We start from the raw sequence: 21472 nt of genomic DNA, 5'->3' as shown, positions 1-21472 counted from the left end.
TTTGATTTATCAATCAGTGACATACCGAGAAATTCCGTGATTTTCCCATTTTTTTAAAGCTTTAATGAGGAGATGGATATTATTTTAAAATTCACATAAAATTACCGTATTTAATCTTCATGGTAATTTAAATTCCACTACTATTAGTGCTATGGAATAATTTTGGCTTAACCAACATAAAATATGCTACAAACACGTTCACTAATTTCAGAATTTTAAGAAAAAAAAACAGAATTACCACAGAAAAACAAAGTAAAATTTTATCCATCCAAAATGCTTAGCGAATTCCGCAAAGTATCGCCGGAACACACCAACTACGTGTTACCCTGCAAGCCACATACAGAGGTGTTTGGCAGGGGGTAGTGAACCGTCACCAGCATGAACCAGAGGGTTAAAGTTACCTTCCACAAACATGCTCGCATGTAACGTACATGTTGCGTACATATGAAACATTATCTACAATAGGTATCCTACTTATAGAGGCAATCTACCTATGAAGCTAGAACATGCAAAACATGCTGGTGGAGATACTAGGAAAATTCAGAGACATGCATTAAAGAATATATTAGTTAGTAAGCTACCCTAACAGTCGAAAGATCTGAGGTTTTCCCGGCGTAGGATGATGTTGAAGTTGTTTCGGGTTTCCCACCGGTTGAGGTTCTCCATCTCTGCCGACGTTTCGATGGTCGTGAAGATGGAGAACCTCGTCCGGTGGGAAATCAGAAACAACTTCAACTGTACCCTAACAGTCAACTAACCTATTTATAATACTTAACACTGCCGTTATAGCCTCTTATTTATCACGGAAAAAGTCTCTCTGTTCTACAGTCTATCTCTCTCATTTCATTTTATGACCTGATCTACCGTAGTATCGTTGGCGTGTTTAAGATATGGTTAACTTCCTTGGAAAATAAACTGCTCTTGATTTACATCATTTAGTCCAGTTTTCAAACTATGGTCTGACAGTGATTCCTATCCAAGTTGTTCTCAGTAACACTAACAAGACTTCTTTTTATAACGACACTTTTTTATTGGCGAGTATAATAATCCCAATAAGGCCACAATATCCGCGATACTTGTTCCCTGGTACTTTTTATAAATGAAGTCTCGGAGACGTGAAAAACCGCGTGAAAGATTTTGTATTTGAATTAGCCTTACTTTTTAACTCACCCGGCACCCGGGTATTCTTTATTTAACGTGAAAGGTATTAATATTGACTACGACTTTGACCTTTCTTAAGGCCGCTATACACGGTGAATGATCATGAGAATGATCATACTGAATGATGATGTGATCATTCACAGGATCATGCGGAAAAAATAGATCATGCTCTAATTTCCGCTGAATGATAATGGGCATGACGATTCATTCGCAAATTTTGCCGTTATACACGGCGAATGATTTCATTCACATGATCATTCAGCGTGATCATTTTCGTTATCATTTTCCGTGTATAGCGGGCTTTAGACCGACTACTTCCAGTTGTATATTGGTGCTGTTCGTGGGACCTGTGCGTCACCAGTCACATGTTCAGTCTTTCATGGTTTAAATCAGGCCCCAGTGGCCTAATGGATAAGGCATCGGTCTCCTAAACCGGGGATTGGGGGTTCGAGTCCCCCCTGGGGTAATTATTTTTTGTGTCATTAGTGGTAAAGATCTCACGGATTAGGTGTGTAATTATCGAACGTACAGGCACGGTCAGGTTGACTTTTTTCAAATAAGCGTGGACGAAAAATTGTAAATATTCCGGTTTCTTAATCAGTTCACTAGTAGCATAATATAACCTCGGAGGCGGGGGGTAAAGTCCTCGCTTACCAAACCGAAGGTCGCACGTTCGAGTCCCGTCTGGATAGGTTGATAGGGTTGAGCCTCTCCAGGGCGAGGATGTTCGTTTACTTTTAGTTGTTGTAACCCCGCTGAGCTAGCCCGGCTAAGTAGCGCTGTTTTAGGTTGTGCGGCAGTAAATACACACAAAAAGTGCCGGTAACAAAAGAGTGATTTCTACGAGGTACCGCGCAGCCACCACCAAGTGTGGCAGGGGGTGATGTAGATAAATGTCCTCGTGATGCCGGATTGTAGCGTCTTAACATGTGTAGGAACGGTCAGCAGCTCGAGTGAAATGGGTTACGGAGGGTTCTGTGAAACATTTTCCTGAGAAATAGAGTTAAAGAATTTTTTTTCTTGGTTGAAGCTTTCGCGGGTCATCGTAGCTGTTGCTGATGTGTTCTCGGGTGTACCCCGCGTACTTATTCGGTTTGTTTCCCGACGTTTCGCAGCTGTTGCCAGTCATTATTTCTTATCTATTGTGGCGTGTGTTTCTTAGCTGGTGTGGCTTTCTCTTAGCTTAGCTGTTGGTGATGTTTCTTTTCGGGTGTGCGCCGCGAACTTATTCGGTTCATTGACCGTCGTTTCGTGACCGATACTGCTCGCTTTTTCTTTGGAAATAAGGACAGTTCCAGCGGCGCAGCCAGGACATTTTTTTTCGAGGGGGGGTTCCTAAACCAGGGGGAAATATTTTTGAAAAACAGGGTTCTAAGATATGAGTTTTAAAGTAAGTAATTTTAGCACTTTTCATAAACGAAAAACTTCATTAATTCATTTGTTAATTTTTTGTAAGCTTATGGGTTTTCAGTATTTTCTGTTCTTTTATGAAGGAAAATAATTATGTTTTTATATTTCGGGGTTGGGGGGATTCGGACCCCCCGCCCTCCCCTCCCCCCGGCCACGCCACTGGACAGTTTCCTTTGAAAAAGTGACCAGCGACGGCCATGAAGCGTCGGATAACAAACTGAATAAGTACGCGAGGCGCACCCGAAAAACCATCACCAACGGTTGTGTTGATGCAACTGAAAGTGACTGGCCGAAAAAGTGCATAGGGTAGCCGGAATTATGAGGTAAATTGGCAGAAATGAGGAAAGTAACCTATCTCGAACGTATATCCTAGCTGGTGGACATCGATTTGCTTTGTCCTCCCAAAGAGTTCCTAGTGGGAGGTTTCTCCAGCGGAGCACTCGATAAGGCATTACCGATTGACGCGCGGTCAAGAGGGCAAAGAAGACAGAGTTTCTCAGCTGTGGCTGAGTGCGGGAAATGATAATGAATGGATTTGATTGGTCAAAGGGCACGAGATGAATTATTCATGATCCGTCTCTCACTAGTTGTGCATGAATATTAATGTGCTCGGTCGTTAAGATATTTTTTTTAGCCCGCTGCCACTGTTTTGATGAATAGAGAGAGAGTATTGACGGCTTCCCGCGTCGCTTTGTGTCGTAATTTGTGATTTTATTCCTGTGCTTTTTAGTCGTCGACTTATTTTATTTGTGTATTTCCTCTGGTGCGTTTTATTCTTTGTTTCGCGAAAAAAGTCACATTAGTTTATTTTGACGGCATCTGTTTTATTTTATCGACTATGATTTTTCATATTTCAAGCTGCAGAGCGGAAAGTTTAGTACTCTTTTAAAAATAGTTTGAACGCTGCGTTTGGATGTGAAAATTCATGGGTGTGATCGATTGGAAACATTATTTTTTACGTACCTATAATGTCGCGATGTGAACCATGGAAGCAGGAATAGAACACAGGCTCTTGTCTCCGAATTAGGCCGAATCTCGTTTTCACCTTTAAATCTACGAAAGGATTTCTGGAATCTAACCACACTCAATATATCTACCTAGAAATAATACAATTTAATTTTAAATATTATTTTTCTGTTTTGTTTTCGGCTGTGGATCTTTTGTTTTTAAAACCCCCACTCCTGTTCCTTTATCAAACCCACGTCCTGGAGTAAGAATTGATTTTTTCCTGTTAGTTGTCTCAGATTGACTCATAATTGTTACTCAAAGATACACACAGATATTGTTACTCATAATTTGTTTTAAATTAAAGATCGAAGCGTATTGGTTGTAGTAGAATACTACAGATGGGACACTAAGCATTGAAATTAAGGGTGCATGAAAGACTTTGTGCAGCTGAAAGTTCTTCTCTATTTACATCATAGCATGTTAAGTTCTCATGTTTAATTAATGGAGTGTCAATTAAATTAAGGAAAAAGTCATGCCTACCCTCTAAAATAATTTTTATTTCTTTCTTGAAAAATGTTTTGAAAATTTTAAAGATTCAAAGCGTCTCAACTTCCCATACAATCCCTCTAAGCGGTTCGAAACTCGTCGCTTTAGTATGTATTCCTAATCGTAGCTCGTAAAAATGTAATCGATGCCTTTTACCAGTAAAGGATGTTTTTGATAATCTTCGTGCTGCCGAATAAAAAAAAAATTCTTTCTCACGGGCTCTTGGGAGAGCCATTGTGTTTTTATTTCGCCCGATTCAACAAAGAAATGGCGGCGTGCTCGAGGCAGTGGCGATACAAAGTGGAGCTGAATGGTAGACGCGAGCGATGGATAGTGAGACGGTGGAGGAGGGAATCGTGCTCGGTGGCAGAGTCTATAGGAATAATTGGTGGGTCGGGAGAAAAGAAGAAGGGAACAGGAATGGGAGAGCAAGTGAGCTGGAAAGAAAAGCAAGAGTTTATAGGCGTTGGCTGGGACCGAGTTTCTGGAGGACCTGGCCCAAGATATCTGCGGATTGAGAGCTGCGATATGTGCGAAACTTTATGTATTTGCGATTTTTAATGTTTTTTTCTGAGAGAGCGTTGTCGTTTAGTGGGTGCTCAGTTTGTGTAAGTATTCTTCCGTTTCTTTTTCACAATTTCTATCCCAACCAATGCAGCCGAACAGTGGGAAATTGTGAAAAATAAACGGAAGAAATATGACTTACTGAACGAAAATGAGTTAATTTGTCACTCCCCTATTTTCGACGTAATACATTACTGATCTAACCCCACTTCTTCACCTTTTACCTTGTGACATGACGCAAGGGCGGAATTTTATGTTTGTTTGTATGATGTAATATCTCAACTTTGTTTCTGTGCCTCCTAAACACCCCTCAACCACAACCCCCTATTTCAACCGCCCCTTTCTTCTTTCCTTCCCCACCATACTCTTCCTTCTCATTGTTTAACCTTATCCCTCCCCCCACTATGTTTGTAGATAAATACACTTGTTGGAAATGGAGCTTTTTTAAGTTTCTATTAGTAACTGAGGATGATTGTATAACAATTGAAACATGTGTATTACTCTGTCAATAAACTGTGGGCGATATCTTCGTTTAACTTTAGTTATGTTGTTCCACGACATCTCTCCTGAGAAAGTTGACTTTATGATCTTCAAGTTTCGATCCAAAATCAATTTTTCAACCCTGACCTTGATCATTTAGTTTTATCTCAGCATCGTCACTACTATGATAACGTCATCCAATCCGAGTGAAAGAATTTTCTTTAAGACCGTTCGTCAAGAAAGCAACTCGATTAGTTGATTTTTCTCAAAACTTCTGGTGGAACCGAATGGTTCCAAGCGTTGACCCCAAAATTTTAATGGGCGTGCACCTGTTAATATTTATCGCTAATAATTCAATCATGTATCCTGAGTAGATTTTTTGTTCTATAAAAATGTGTACTTTGTATGTGTGTGGAATGAATAATAGACATATTTCATATTGACTGTATTTTTTTAAAGTTATCAATCTGATATTTTACATGCATTGTTGTATGCATTTAAATTTCGGTTAAAACCGCTAATTATACGAGATGAAAGCTTCACGGGTTTACAACCGGGTCAGGGTCTGCATTGTGTAGGCCGACGTTTCGTTGGGAGACTTTCCCAACATCCTCAGGGCTGATGATGCTGGGAAAGTCTCCCAACGAATCGTCGGTCTACACAATGCAGATCCTGACCCGGTTGGAAACCCGAGAAGCTTTCTTCCATGCTATTCACCGGGAAAAGCTCAGATTCTTCGCTAATTATACCTTATTTCCTAGTGAAACTCGGGTCAATTTGTCCGTAAGCGTCGCGAATAGCGACCTTTGTAAACCCATTAAATGCGGTGTGATTGACAGTAGGTACTACATTTAGAGGTAGACTTAAGGATCCTCGTTTGTAATATTCGTGATTTCGGCAATCGGAGTGTCTTGGAGCTTCGTCCGGGATTTGAAACCGGATATCTTCGGTTAGTAGCCACATGATCTATCCTCTTGCCTGCCGTTTTCCCCAAAGTATGGGGTATAAAGACATGTTGTACACTCAACATGTTATATATGCCACAGCGGGAATTCATAGAGAGGGCCTCTGTCCGTGGAAGCTTGATTTATATGGCCACATAGGGAGAATTGTAATCGGTTTTAGAAAATTTCCGTAGCGCGGCGATTAGTGTAGAGATGTCCATTTAATGCATATTTTTGCAATTCGGTATTTGCACTCGTTATTAATGGCTCTGAAAATTTATGAATTCGGCAGAGTGTACCGTCATGAGTACACATATTTCGGTTAGAAGCCGTAATTTAAACTGATTTTCCCATGAAATTCAAATGACGATGCCCTTCAGCTACGAGATGGGCTACTTTTGTGAAACCCGTTTGAATGCGCGGTGGGTGAAAGTAAATTTAGCGTACGAATGGGGAATCCTCCATTTTAATATTCGTGCACATTCCTTATGGTCGTTTTACATTTTCGTTCGTTTTGATTTTCTCATACTCTCTACTCTCTCCCCCACATTCTGGTTTTGTCAGCGGACGTGTTTTCATCAGTTTTCAGCGTTGTTTTGCGTTTGATGTTTATCGCTAATACTTCAACGCGATGGTGACGTGGAATATAGAAATTTTTAAGCTAGGTAGTTCTTGTGTCGTAGATTGGTCGTAAGAGATTGCCGGGCCTGAGACTTAATGAGAAATTGTCGTGTTCTAGATTGAAAAAATTCTCTCTCTGTACTAATTATTTTGTGCTCCATTTTTACAAGTAATAGTATTTTAATTTTCTGCTGGATACTACCAGCTTAGGTTTTTTTTACCTGTGAGTGTTGACGTGCGTTAGTTAAATAGATATTCATCATCTTTGTCAAAATTAAAACTGAGGTAAATTTATTCACCATATTTAATGAATTAACAACTTTTACTATGTTGACTTTTTTAATTTCAACATTTGAGTTTTATAGCTAAGATAAAACATTTTAAAAAATCATCATACAGGCGCATCTACAGACGCAGAAATTCAGAGGCTGGGGTCTATCAAGTTGCACTCAATTAAAGGGTAAATATATTGGTGTTTATTGAAAAAATGTTTTACGTTGATGATAGGTGTTTACGGTCACAAAAATGAAGTCGGTATCGTCTTAAATGTTATGTCAATAACAATATTTTTAGGGAGGTGCCGTAGTATTCTTTTTGACTTCAGTTAAATGAGAAATCGCAATATTTTCACAGGATTTATTCGAACACGACGCGTTTCGTTGTTACAACAGCATTATTGTTGTAGCAACAAAACGCGCCGTATTCGAATAAACCTTGTGGAAATATTGCAATGTCTTGTTAAACTAGTATTAAGAACCTCCACCAAATCATGCTACATATCATATCATCAAGGCATTATTTTATGACGCTGAAGCGAAGTATAAAAATAAAAATCCGACCCCATATGCTTCTTCAAGAGGCCTATACCGTTTACCATATCGTTCTTCGTCGTATAACTTTCGTTTTATTTGTAAAGAATTGCTCTCTCCCATTATCGTGGCGCGGGCGTCTAAAGGTTGTGCGTGTGGTATTGGCGTTTACTGTGACGGGAGGAGGAGAGGAAGAAGGGAGAGGTGGGTGGGATGAGACTACGATAGGCCCTAGCAGGATGACGTGGAGGGTGACAGCAGGCAAGGACGCGACTGAGGGAGGACTCCTGAGCAAGCAGTGAGATAATGACTAGGGGAGGTGAGAGAATAAAACTGGGAGCCAGGGGGAGCGGATTAAACGAGGAGAAATGTCGTTAAAGGTGTCAAATGCTCTCTTACGTCAAGACATCGGTGCAAGGGTTTCCCGAATGCAGTTCCTCGCGACCGCAGAGTTGATTATACCCCGTCGTGATGCGCTCGGTACGAAATGATCGGAATATTCCCCCGTCTTATTCTCCAACCGCTTGTTCCAATTTCATTTCAACTTGTGTAAATTCTCTGTAATGCCGTCTCAACGGCTCTCACGAATGCGACAGCTGATTGGGAACCATAATTAAACCTCGAATATAGTGGAATTGAAGGGCTGATTTGCAGAACATGCACTTCCCTTGGCTATGTAGTTGGCATGTGCTTTTTTTATAAATATTTGTCTTATGAATCTATTCTTCTAGTATCTTCTCAGATCAGGATATACAATTAGTACCACTGCATATGCATGGGCAGCAACTTAATATAGATCTGGAAAATATATCCATCTGTATTTCCTCGCATTTATTTACTTTGTGGTATTGTTCCATAATTTTATCTCAGCGCTAGCGGAGGATGCGTTGAGGATATGAAATTAAGAAAGGACGTTGTTAATGTGAAACAGGAACATATTAAGGCCTCCAATTTTTAATCTCAGTATACTGGATAAAAAATACTCTTCCATCAGTTTGATGATCTTTCTCTGTAATTGGTAGGCAATAGACAATTGTCGCGAATGTCGGTGATGTTCTATGCCGAAGGTTCAAGTTCATAAGCCCAGGGAAAAAATGGGGCTCAAGCGAAAAAGTGATAATTTTTGGTTGGCAAACTGTTTTTAGAAGATTTCACCCCTCACTGCTGTGCAAAAGGATTTTCCGATTTCAACGGCAGACATTTTTGGAGAAAAGAACCGACTCGAAAAACGCATGGAAAGCTTGTTACTCACGAGTGCTACAAGAGCACAATTTTTCCGTAAATATTCTTCATTTATCAGATCCAAATATGAAAAAAAAATTTTGGAATCCAGACATAGTTTCCCCTTGAGTAATCATTTTGAGTACAGTAAATAATTAATGAAATTAGTCTTATTTTTGGGGTCTTACGCTTATAGCGAAAAAGTGATGATGGATATGATAATTTGCTGATGAAGTTAGAAAGTTTCTCTATCTGCATACAATAGTCGTACCTCTCGCTACAGAAGCTAATAATTTTCGATTTTTATTGTTTCGGACCAGTCGACCTGGGGATATAAATGACTATATAAATATTTCGTGGAGTTGGTAATTGGCCATCCTAATTAAATTTAGCTACCGCCTGCATCACATTAGCTATACCCTTACGTGCTCCTTTTTTAATGTGTTTTGGCTCTTCTCACTTCCTGTAATGACGCTATTATGAGCTATTCTGCTTCTTTAGCGCTAATTTTAGTATTTATATCACAAAAAATCATTTAAAAAAGCTAAAAAAAGGAATAAATGAAGTGAGGAGAGGTTTGACTGACCATTACGACAGCAAACTCGAGTTTAAATGAGTCAAATGAATAAATACTAGTGTTCTCAAATAACTGCTGTAAAAAAAACACCTTAGGCATTAATGTGATACAAGATTAATTCATCGCATTTAAAATCATTTTTTGAAATTTCATACTTACGCTTAAATGCTTTTAGATACATTTCCAATAATGAACACGAAATAAATCCGTAATTTTGGATCTAAAAATGCAATTATCTGAATGAAACAGAATGCATAAGGAAATTGGATGTCTGAATAAAATATTGCATTTCTTTTCCCGAATTATGTTATAAATTTGTTCCCAAATCTCGCTTGAGAGTAATTAAAATGAAGATAAGAAAAAATGTCTGCACTGATTTTTTTATTTATATTAGGAATATTATATTTAGGAATTACTTTACAATATTTTGGAATTATATACGGCTTGTGAAAAGTACCGCATCAAAATTAATTAATTACAGCCAAACTAAGGCCCATTCAAGGGAACCATTACTAGTTCAGAGACGTGTTCACCATTCCGAAGGCCATAAAAAATATGGCATTGAAAAAGGCTGAGCAAGGTACGTGGTCTCCCCTCATCCTCCCGTCGTCAGTATCATAAAAATTTTCGGAATTAGTACTACCATTTGCTGCTTAATTTCAAATTCCATATTAACTATTTATCTTTAAGACTAACGAGGGGGATCTCATATCGCAGTTCTACGGCTGAAATCACTTATTAATGTTACTAAAATGGAAGAATAGAAATAACAGTGACCTTACCTTCCGATATTTATTTTAAGGTTTTTTGCTCGGCTTATGGGATGAAGTGGTTGCTGTGTGACGAAACAGCTGCTATTTCAGGAGGTTTGCAAATTGGGTAGCACCTTTTTTAGGGGACTGTCCAATGTATTTCAGTCGCAATTGATACAGAATCTAGTTAAACGCTGAGTGATAACGAATTTATTTTCCATCTCGATCTGCAGCTTCCTGGCTTGGGGCAAAAACAGGGATCCGGTGAAAATTGTGTCTTGAATCAGGCGGCTAGAGACAATAAAGGCAATTAAGCGACCTCATCCTCCATTTTATTCAATTATCTCGCTGTATAGGCTTTATGAGCTAAATTAGCTGAAGATTCGCATTTTCTTCCGATTGGAGGACTTGGAAAAAAATCATCATCTCTTGAGCAAAAAATGGTTGAACGAGCGAAACTTGAGATTTTTAGTTTTCGCTTACTACCATCAAGAGTGCGAGTTTAACGTTTTGTTCTATAAAATGTATTTCAGGTTCTTTTAAATCCTACTCAAGGTGATACTGAGGTTCTGCTACTATTTTTAGGTTCTGATTCTTTTTGGTGATCAAACAAACACTTGTGCATGGTCTTGTGTATTGCGTGTGTAGTGATTTGTTTTTTAAGTTGAAATAATGTGAAAATATAATTCTAAAACAAGATTTTCATTATTTCATAACTACTTGATTAATTCATCGAGTCCTTGTTATCATCTACATATTTCGCTTAATTTTTATTTCTGACTGGATATCATCATAATTTATACTTGCCCTACCAATGAAAAAATGGAACTCGTCATTTTTAGTTCCTTTGTGAATGCTATTAATTTTGAAACAGACCTACTGATTTTAAAATGCGGAGTTAGTCGCTATAATTTCTCTGGGAGCAAATGTTTTCCATATGCTTGGTTACAAAGTTCATTGAAATTGGTATGTAATTTCCAACAATGGAAAATAATACTTTAGTTTTGTACTTGATCTTCATATTGGTAATGTACAGTGTAGAAGAAACTCGATAAATGTGAAAGGGGGCTACAATATCTTTGAAAAAAATTGCTATTAGGGACGAAAATACGATTGAAATATTGATGCTTCTCTTGGTGCTTTGATTATTCCATTCGATTTTCAAATCAATTTTATCATCCGATTTGGAACTAATAAGGTACATTGGGAGATGAAATCTGAGTGAGTATACTTTTCGTCTGTGTTTATAATTGGCTTTTTATACGTCAGTTTTTGGGAGTTACCGAATGAAGTTCTGTTTGTTATTCCTGTTTCTGTGACAAACTAAGGAAAAGGTGTGGATTAAGATGTACCTACGAAAGTAAGCTTCAAATTATTGAGCTATTCTCACTTTTTTATCAAATTATGGCTTAAATTTGCTTCTTATTTCACCATGACAGTCAATGACCCATTCATGGAAGAATTTCATCCAAAAATGCGTTATGACTGCGTTACTTTGATCGCATGGCTGATGTATATTCATTATTGAATTTTTATGTGAATTAAAATAATCAGTGCTTGCGGTAAATGACAGTTTATTCATTTTAATGTGTTTCAAAATATTAATCTTTGGAGAACTCTGCGAGAACGCCCTTTTAAATTCATATTACTGTCTCTCTCATTCAGTACTCAATAATTTTTTATTCACTATTGCTTGATTTTATTTATCAATCCAATGAAATTATTTTTTTTCCAACTATACTTAAATATAAGCCTATTAAGTCCTGTTTTCTCACTGTCACCACGCATGGTTCTTTTTATAATGCATGTTTGTAAACTTTATATTCTTACATTTAACCCTCATATGAAGTTTTGTTTCTTCTTATTTACTTGGAAAAATATAAATACAAATCGTGTCGCTTTTTATATTGTTTGGATCAGAAGGTGTGTGAATTATAATGACGATTTTATCATTAAATTGTGAATCCATCAAATTTAATTGAATAATCCAATTGATAGCGTAATTTGATTCTTAAACGGGATTAACACCTACTGTATCTAGCAAATATGATTGAGAGACGGATTGATGATGATTGACGGAGAGGATTGATGATGTCATAGTTGCATGAATTATATAGGGCCGTTGTTATGGTGACATCATCTTGCATTTGGCTTTCAGGAATTTGGAGAATTAGGGCGAGGTGAGGAATGCAGCCGTGTGGAAAGGTATTTAGAGTACGGTAGGGAACGATTTAAGGATGTGACCTTGGCTTCAATAGCCTTGTTTTTGCTCTAGAAAACAAGGGTACCCCTCGTAAGTTTACCGCCGCCGCGTAATCTTGATTGCCAAAAATAAATTTCGGGGGGATTCGTGGCCTGTTTCGAGGAAATCACATGGATATGTTTGGATGCTTTTTCACGTGCTTCTCTCAGCCGTTCTTGATTTTGGAGGGAGAAACAGAGGTTATCCAGATTTAATTGTTGTAATGGCCTCAAGTTGTTTATTATTTTTTAGTCTTCTTTTTGGATAGCCTGGTTTGTAAAACCCACGTAAATGATCCGAAAATCCTTATAATTGGGATTCCATTTATTAAAAAATGGCGGCTCATGAGTTATTTTACGGGAAATCTCGTTAAAGTCAACGTTGTAAATGCCCACGTTAGGGATGCAACAGTTTTATTTGAGGCCTAATTTTTGCTGATTGGTGTTTTTTTATTATTCCTACATACAAGCATGACATTTCTATCGTACATGGAGGATGCTTTTCTTTCATGTTTATCATCTTCTGCAGAATACTTTTTCTTGCGATTATCTTATATCTCATCTTCTCTAGAAATTAAAATGTCGTGCCTATCTGTCAGTTTCGAATGTTTTTTCATGGTACGTAAGTATATAATTTTTTTCATGATCCACATCAAAAGAGCGGATTTAAAAAAATATCGACTCTCGATGATGTTAATTCAGTTCTCAAAGTCCATATTTTTTACGTTTGCAAAATTTATCCCATGAATTTTCTGGAAAAGGTGGTTGTGTAATATTTAAGGATTTTTTAAAATTAACTTTATAGTTTTCCCTAACAAGTGATAAAGTTTATTTAATTTTGGCGATTTAAACTGATTATCAGATGAAGTTTTACTCTACAGTATCTATTTTTTGCGTCTTATATAGTTGATAGTTCGATGATTGCATCTTTGATTGTTGATAATCGTACCATAGATATCCTTTCCATAATCCTGTCCTTTCTTGCTCTCTTTCTTTTTAGAGAGACTTACATCTCCTTACTTCCCATGCCTTCTGTTTTTTTCTTTGCTATCGGTCATTTCCTTCATTTTCTTCTCTTCCCTTCTTGAGATTCTCTTTCTAAAATATATTGTATATACGAATAAGTCTCATTGATAAACGCGCAACTAATGCCTCTATCTAATGTCCCATTTCATGTCTCCTAAAAAGAGGAGGACTGTGCTTCATTGATTCCAATTATATCAGTCAGAGAAGCGCAAGACTATTTCTGTAGCTGTTAAGAAGCTTCGTTTGAAATAATGAGCACGAATCACAATAACCTTGAATACGAAAACTGTTATGTTCATAGTATCGGTTACATTCAGCTGAATGCACCGGAGGTGGCTTGCTTAGACTCAAGAACTTCAATTTCTCCGAACTTTACGTGGAATATTTTTGGGTACTTAAAAGTTCAATATATTGTATACACAATGTGCTTATTGCGGTAGGTGCGAATGAATCATGCTATAATTCTGTGCCGTAAGTAATGTTAATTGTCGCCTGTGGGAGAAATTATTTACGAAAAAACTCACTTGAAGTGGACATAATATCTTGATTAAATACCTTCCTGGTAGTTGGTTGAATTGTATTAAGTTATGCAATACATGGAGGTGTGGCTCGTGTAAGGTGTTCAAAAAATTTCCCAAACCGCCGGTTTTACTGAGGGTTTCTCGAGTGAGAAGTGGTATTCAAATTTTCTCAATCGTATCCTCTTATCTAAGAAAAATAGTATCTCGCAATGGCTGCGTGGCGCTTTTGGTGCGAAAAATAGCGTTTTTCTAATAACCCTCTTAAAATGAACGTTATATAAATACTAAACTAATATTTTACATATATGTCATTACAGGTGGTGTCTTGACCCGAATGGCTAATTATCTCCGGTTCCGTTATGATATAGTTGGTGACAAGGGCGATCCAGGATGTTTTTCTTCATCCAGGGTCTGACAGGCAAACTGTCTTCTCATCTTTGGGATTAAAAACTACATGCAAAAATTACTCCACGAAATATACTCTTAATTTTAATATAAAAGTTATTAATATGTAAATATTTATCATTTTTGTATGTTCCCTAGAAGTTTTAATAACCGACCCAGGTTTCGATAGTACTTCAGTCCAGCCTTAAGTTGATTTATCACTTTTACATAAAAATATAAAGTTTATTAATATTTGTACTAAAAATATCGTCTATTTTTTAAGCGTCCGGGGAAGGGGGGAACGTACCCCCTTCCCCCCCCAAATCCGCTTATCTCGTAGATGTTGACAGTTTCTTGATTTTGTTGAGAGACGTGAATGAGCGGCGCAATAAGGTAATTGAACCATAACTTACTTAAGTATGTAATTAACAATGTTGCTTTTGATCTCAAGTCGGGAAAATGTGTTCATTATTTGAAAATTTTGTTGTTCCGTGTAACAAGCTGCCTATTTTAGCGGCACAATTTTACTACTATACTGTCAATTGCCGTAATCTGTTTGGGTAATTCCTGTCACGAGTTAAAGGGAGCTCCTGTGGAGGTCTCAATTGAAATATGTTTCCCTAATACCTTCGTGTCTACTCCATCGTCGCTTTTTTCCCTCTTTGCTCTCTCATACCATGGCAAATATCCAATTTTTGTCTCGTTGGTTTTTTCGGCATTGGCCTCTGGGAAACCGCCAATGGGAATGAGCTGAAAAAGCTCTTTCTCCCGTACAGAAGGATTTCACGATCATCTCCTCTTTGAGTCACCCAGCTCTCGACCCCTTTCCTTTTCCTCTACAGAGAGTGTATTTGCAGCCATCTTTCTGATTGTCCCTCCAGCTCACCCTCAGCTAATCCTCAACCTTTCAATATAAGCATCAGCGCCACAGATGCGAGAACTTTTCGTCCTTCCTCGCCGTCCCTTCTACAGTTTGCTATTTTCTCTTTTATCATCCCGGAAAATAAAACCCGAAGGATCCCTCTATAGTGCTTCCTCCTTTTTACCTATCCGTTTCTCTTTCCTTCTCTCCTTTTTCTACGGATCCCTCTTTGTCCTGTCAATGCAATCTACTTCCACTATCCCCCATTATTCTTTTCAAGCCAAATACCTTTTGTCATCTCTGCGTTTCTTTTGTCATCTTTGCTTGGAGTGTATGTACATCTTTCTCTCCTCCGTGTACGATCAAAGGCGTCCGCTTTCAGAAAATCTCGAAATTTGTCTTGCGCTTAAAGTATTTTTTTTATAAAAAATATATTTTTAGCTTTTCATTTACCTCTTTCTTATTCAGCTCTCCATTTTTGGGAGCCAGATTTTTCTGAGATAAGTTACTAAAAAAACCACCCGAGGCAGATAAATAATGTGGAGTTTGATTTGAATTGAATCAATAATTCATTTATGCTTTCGAAAAATCTTTAATCTGTGCCGGCCAATCACTCCGCATTTATTTTAAATAAAAACTTTGTAAATTTCACATGTGATTTTACAAACGACCAGTTTCGTCCCGACACCGCCAGGTCGTCGAACCTGACGTCGCGACGTCGCACAGCGACGAAACTGGTTGTTTGTAAAATCACATGTGAAATTTACAAAGTCTTTATTTAAAATGAGGCAATTTCACCACGTCATCAATTTTAAACCGTATTTATCTGAGCTCATTCTGATTAGTGTCCTTTCCCTAACCAAATTTGATAATGGGTTATTGATACTAGGAAAACATAATTTTTAATGATCAGCCAAACTTGGTAGCTTGGATGTTTTTTCGAATCGATTTACCATTATAATGCGGGTGCCGGGGAAGAGGACTTTTTTACGGAGATAATCGAACCCGAACTAGGATTATTAATCGAAGATAGGTATTATTTGCAGTACTTCGTCGTTAGGATGTGACGTTTAGGCATAGTAACCATGTTGTATTTCGTCATATTCAGAATCATGCCGATGCCAAGCTCATACCATAACATTCTTCCCCTTTTCCAGCACATCTATATTTATAACAATACTCAATGCGTGACATCTCTTGAGGATCAAGACTTCAAGTGATATCGATGAAAATTTACCATGTGCTTACTAGGTGAATGGTTTCCAAAAGAGGCCTGTAATTGTTCAATGACTGCTAGTTCAAGTTGATATGGCGAGACGGGCCATCAAAACCTACTGGCATTTTCATTTGCTCTTTTCATAAATTAATAATTGAGTTTAACCCACTTACTATGTGATTCAACCCAAATTAGGCTTGTATTGTTTATATAAGAGATCACCCCTAGCCATGGGCGTGAGATATCGTACATTCATGTTACCGGGCGAGTTCTTTTCCCTCCGTCACCTTGCTTTTTAATCTATTATGCTTGGGGTTGCCCGAAACCTTCACCCGGGAAAATTATAGCTCCCTAATAAAATTACGGGACACAGATTGATGCAAGAGTAGTGAAGTAGTATTTAACTCCGAACTTCTCTTCGTATACACGACAATGTTAATTACTGATGATTTAACTGTGTGATTTCTTTCCATTATGGAAAATGAAAGAATAATCTTTATTAGGGTCACTAATATATTAGTGAGTGGGCTTCATTACATAGTTACGTCGTCACCTGTCGCAACTATGCTATGGAACCTTATGGTCTTACTTTTTTTTAAATATATTAGTGAACCTACATGACAATGGTGGTACCTCGGTCATTCAATTTTCACGTGTATTTATTCATTATTTCATTTTGGTTGATTGGAAATGAGAAGGAATTTGTATGGGTTTGCGTCCGATAAAACTTCCGAAGCAGCAGAAAGCAGCGGAAAACTTTTTTTTCTCCAATATAAACAGAGAGTGGCCCTCATTATGTGCGTCCGTTGACATTTCGGGTATTGAAGGCTAGGGAGATCGATCAGTATTGGCGTATTTTACGTCATATCATTTCGTCTCGAGCCCGTTCGACTCGAACCCGAACGTGGGCCGCTTTTCCTCCCCGATATGGGTTACCGATGCGAAAGCGTGGTTTCTCATTCCCGTCCGCCTCAACGGTTTCAATCAAGCCACCGGAACCAACCAATGTTTTTACAGCGGAAAACCGAGCGCTTTTATTTGTTCTCCCCGAAATCAACGTGCCTTTGATTGGCTCAATTGAGACCGGAATGAAACTGGCAGAGGCTCCCTCTCTCTCTCTAGATAGTCTGCTCTCTCTCTCTCTGAGAATAGCATCGAATTTACATTTTCTCGTCTTAATTTTATTCATATTACCGTGGAGGACCACTTTCATTGGTTTCCGAGTGGGCGTAGCGATGCTGGGGGTGATATTTCTGGATTTTGTGCTTCTCAAATTGTGGAAACGTGGAGACTCGGCCGTTGATTCTCCTTATTTTGATTCATCATCACTAGTCAAAAATCCGGAGATTGGTTTGATGCAGATCTCCACTCAATTTTCCTATCGTCTATTCTTTTCACACTTACCGCACGTACGTATTTCTTCTCTTTCAATTCCATCTTTACCTTTGTCATATATTACATTAGGGGCCTTCCTTTTCCGTTGTTGCTAGCTTCTTTTCTCTCGACGAATGTCTTTTTCAGGCCGTCATGTCTCAGGATATGACCTATTTCATTTTGATAATTTGAGACGAATCGCCGAAAGAGCGGAAAGCAAAATCTACAACAACATCGACGTAATACCCTAAAAATCATCTGTAGGGCGTTTGGCAGAAGGTGACCCATCATCAACACGCAGGAGGTTCCCCACATGCTTACTGCATGGTGATGAAAAAATACCGAATATACCATAATAAGAATAATTCGTGCACATTCGTGCAGGCGGTGTAAGCTCCCACCAAGCTTGCATCATTTCATTCAACCCGAGATTAAAACACAGATAGTCTCACACAGGATGCTAAAGTTTGCCGACAATAAATAATATAGTATATCCATGCAAGGTTGACAACAGTAAGAAATGTTAAATGCGAGGAAATAACAGGTCAACCAAACTCAAAAAAAGGAATAAGGAGAAGAATTAGAAAAATGCAGAGAAATTTGAGTGAGAACTGAAATGTGTACAAATGGAAAAGGAAAAAAAATTAAATGAGTCCTCATAACGAGTGCGGCTATTAATTTTGTTTATCTTTATTTTGCTATTTCAGAAAACGTTAATATTCCTTGTTGTACGAAGAAGAATGGTATTTGAAATCTCTCTGCTTTAGAGCATATTTTACCTTATTTTTATCTCGTTATCTCATCTACCACGTTACGACGGTAGGCGAAGGATATTTTTCATATCGTTCGAGAAAAATTTCTCTCCGGAAGTGACGGGACTCGATTGTAAAGTCTTCGACTCCCAAACTAGTGCACTTGAATCACAACCTGGGCCCCCCGTCCAGATTATAGGTTTTTGTGATAGTGCATTGTTGATTGTTATATGCCCAGATTATAAAGGGGGTAGTGTACTGTTTTCGGGAGTTCGGGGAATAGATAAATAAGTATGCTTTTTCGGTGCGAAAGATGTTCTCAGTAATAATTGCGACGGATTTATTTTCTCTGTAATGAGAAGAAAACTTCAATTACGAATCACTGTCTGTCCATTATACATTTCGGTGAATATCTCCCTAAAATATATGGACATGCATTTGGTGATTTACTTTTTATATTATAAAATGCTATTTTAACTTACATAATTATGCAAGTTCTAATTTTCAGCCTTTTTTCTAGAAATGTCACTAAAAGTGTAAAACTGTGCTACGTTGGTGACATAGCCAGTCATCTTAGAAACTCTGAACTACATTCATTGATTTCTTCACTGTGTACTGGGTTGGAACCTCCTCGAGTGGCCAAAGGCAGTCTTCGGAAGAAAGCCCAAGTGTGAGAGACCCTTAGCAAATATTTATCCCAGCCACATACTACGGTCGATGTTTTGAATCGAAGTTTACCCTTCAACTTTGGTAATAGGGCCATAGATGCCCTTTCGGCGATTTTTATGGCCGAAAACGTAGTAGGTCAAAAATATCTTTATAAGTAGGTTTCCCCAGGGAAATCCCGCTATGCTACGGCAATTATAATGGTATTAAATTCATTACCACATAGTTCTTCAGCTTGATCTTAATTCCTTAAGGTTTATAGTCATAACTTTTTGGACAAATAATTTCTCTGTAGCTATTGACGTCCATCTTCGCCAAACTTGAAATAATCAATCCTAACGCTTGATAACTATTATGTCATAATAGGAGCTAATTGTATACAATTCCTAGTGAAAAATCAAGGAAATTATTAAGAAATGATAGCTCATTTTGTTTGAGATTCAACGATATGGCAAAATTGATTAAAGAAGAGAAACCTTTATTTGTCACAGTTTTTACTTGCGTCCGTGTTACTTAGAAAAAACTGAAGTGCTACAGAGTATATTTTCCTTCACGTAGAGACTTGTATGCTCCGTCGACATCTTGGCGTTCTATAATGAAACTATATGGTATTATTTGTTTTGTAGAAATTCATGATGAGTAATAATGTGAAATGATGTAAGGTTATCATTGATGTCCCTTGTTTTAGTTTATTGGTACTACTAATTCCCACGCTTTTGTGTCAACTTCAGCTACTCAAATAAGTACTTGGGTATTTACTCAAATAATTACTTGCTTGAGTATCTGACGAGGGCGAAAAAACGTTAACACAAGTTGAACAAGCGAAGTTAATATAAGTAGACATATCCGATAACCATGTATTATATCATGCAATTGTTACTGTGCCTTGTGTGTGAATTGAGGTGGATCCTTGGACTTTTAACCCTCAATCACTCTAGTAACATTAATCTTCACTAACCAATAGTCTTTTGGTAGTTTATTCTATGTAACAAGAAACTTATTCATTGGTTTCGCTAGCGTAAACTATTGTTTTCAGTTTTTTTGCTTTATTTGATAAATGAAAAAATTAATGAATTGAGGAGGCTCCTTAGACTATGCAATCTTCACTTACCAATAGTCGTTTGGGAGTTTATTCTATGCAGTAAGGAGTTTATATATTGCTTTCGCGGCCATAAGATATTTCTATTGCCTATTCGCCTTGTTTGATAAATAAAATGGGTCCCTGGTCTACCCGGCTGGACCAATCGTTTGCCGTTTTTGGGGTTTAGTTATGCCACCGATACCTCATCGCATAATTGCGGCAGGAGCGTGCTTCTAAGCATTTATGTTCCCACATCTCCTTCCCATCCTCCTCTTACCGCCGCCGATCATTGCCCGATCGATGTGCTGAGGTATCCGTTCAATCCTTTCTCCCGCTCTTCCAGCCAACCAGGGCTCTTTGGGGTTTCTCCCTAATGAACCGGAAAGTCCTCGCTACAGACGTGTTAATTAAGCTTTTAGTCATCGAGGAGAGATGGTTTTCTCTTCAAAGACTGAAGCACGCCCCTCTCCCCTCCTTTCTTTGCGCCTTCACTGGGACGTGTTATGCGGCTCATTTTCGGGAACCGAGTTTCACACCCCGCTTGAAAGATTAAGGGTGGAATTTCGTGCCGTTGATCGAAATGGCTATCTTCCATTTTCGCCGCAGTCTACGTTGATTGGAGCAAGCCTTCCCGCTGTTTGAATGGTGGAATTGAATTCCCTGATACAATAAACGAAAATGTGTGCCGATTTCAGCTGTAACCTTCAGGCGGCCGAATGTGGTTTATTTACGAATGAAAGGTGGCAAGTAAGTGATGAAGTTAAATTTAGTTTGGGCACTCTAATTAACCCTTTATATCCCTTCTAAGCAACATCAAAAATGTTTAAACTTTAAGCTCTACTTAGGAGTTATCTAAACCACCTATTATTTTGTTGTGCAAAATTTAATGACGAAATATTTAGCTGCCGGGATAATTATCATTGAGTAAAATTTTCAAGTTTTCAAAATGAAAAATCTTGAAATTTGATTTCTTCCAGAATCAGCTCTGGGTTGGAAAGGGTTAATATGCAACTCTTAAGGGCATATATAAATATAGCCAGTTCGAATATCAACACCTCTTATGAGTTCATGGTCGACAAAATAGGAGTGCGTGACTGGAGTGAGAAGGTGGGGGAAGTGTGGGTGGCAGTTGTATTTTTAAAAATCTCTTATACGAATAATGTGATATGAGTGAATGTTCTGATTCATTCAGTCCTCAACTCACGGCCGACACTACTGAATGTACTGCTAGTAAACTTTAAATTTTTACTCTTTTAAAGAAGCTTTGAATTCTTTGCAGACCTTTCTTCCTGTGTTTTTTAAAAGTACTTACAATC

At 38.0% G+C, this 21472-nt stretch overlaps 1 non-coding gene across 1 annotated transcript; it reads left to right on the top strand.

Moving 5' to 3' along the window:
- Nucleotides 1–1554: 1554 nt before the first annotated feature.
- Trnar-ccu lies at nt 1555–1627 on the top strand. Its single transcript has one exon. It is a non-coding gene; the product is annotated as a tRNA-Arg (tRNA).
- Nucleotides 1628–21472: the final 19845 nt, after the last annotated feature.

The sequence above is a fragment of the Ischnura elegans genome, chromosome 4 (assembly GCF_921293095.1).
Source record: "Ischnura elegans chromosome 4, ioIscEleg1.1, whole genome shotgun sequence".
NCBI classification, from domain to species: domain Eukaryota; kingdom Metazoa; phylum Arthropoda; class Insecta; order Odonata; family Coenagrionidae; genus Ischnura; species Ischnura elegans.
The sequence above is the reverse complement of the archived record's forward strand: the minus strand, read 5'-3'. Positions and strand labels throughout refer to the sequence as shown.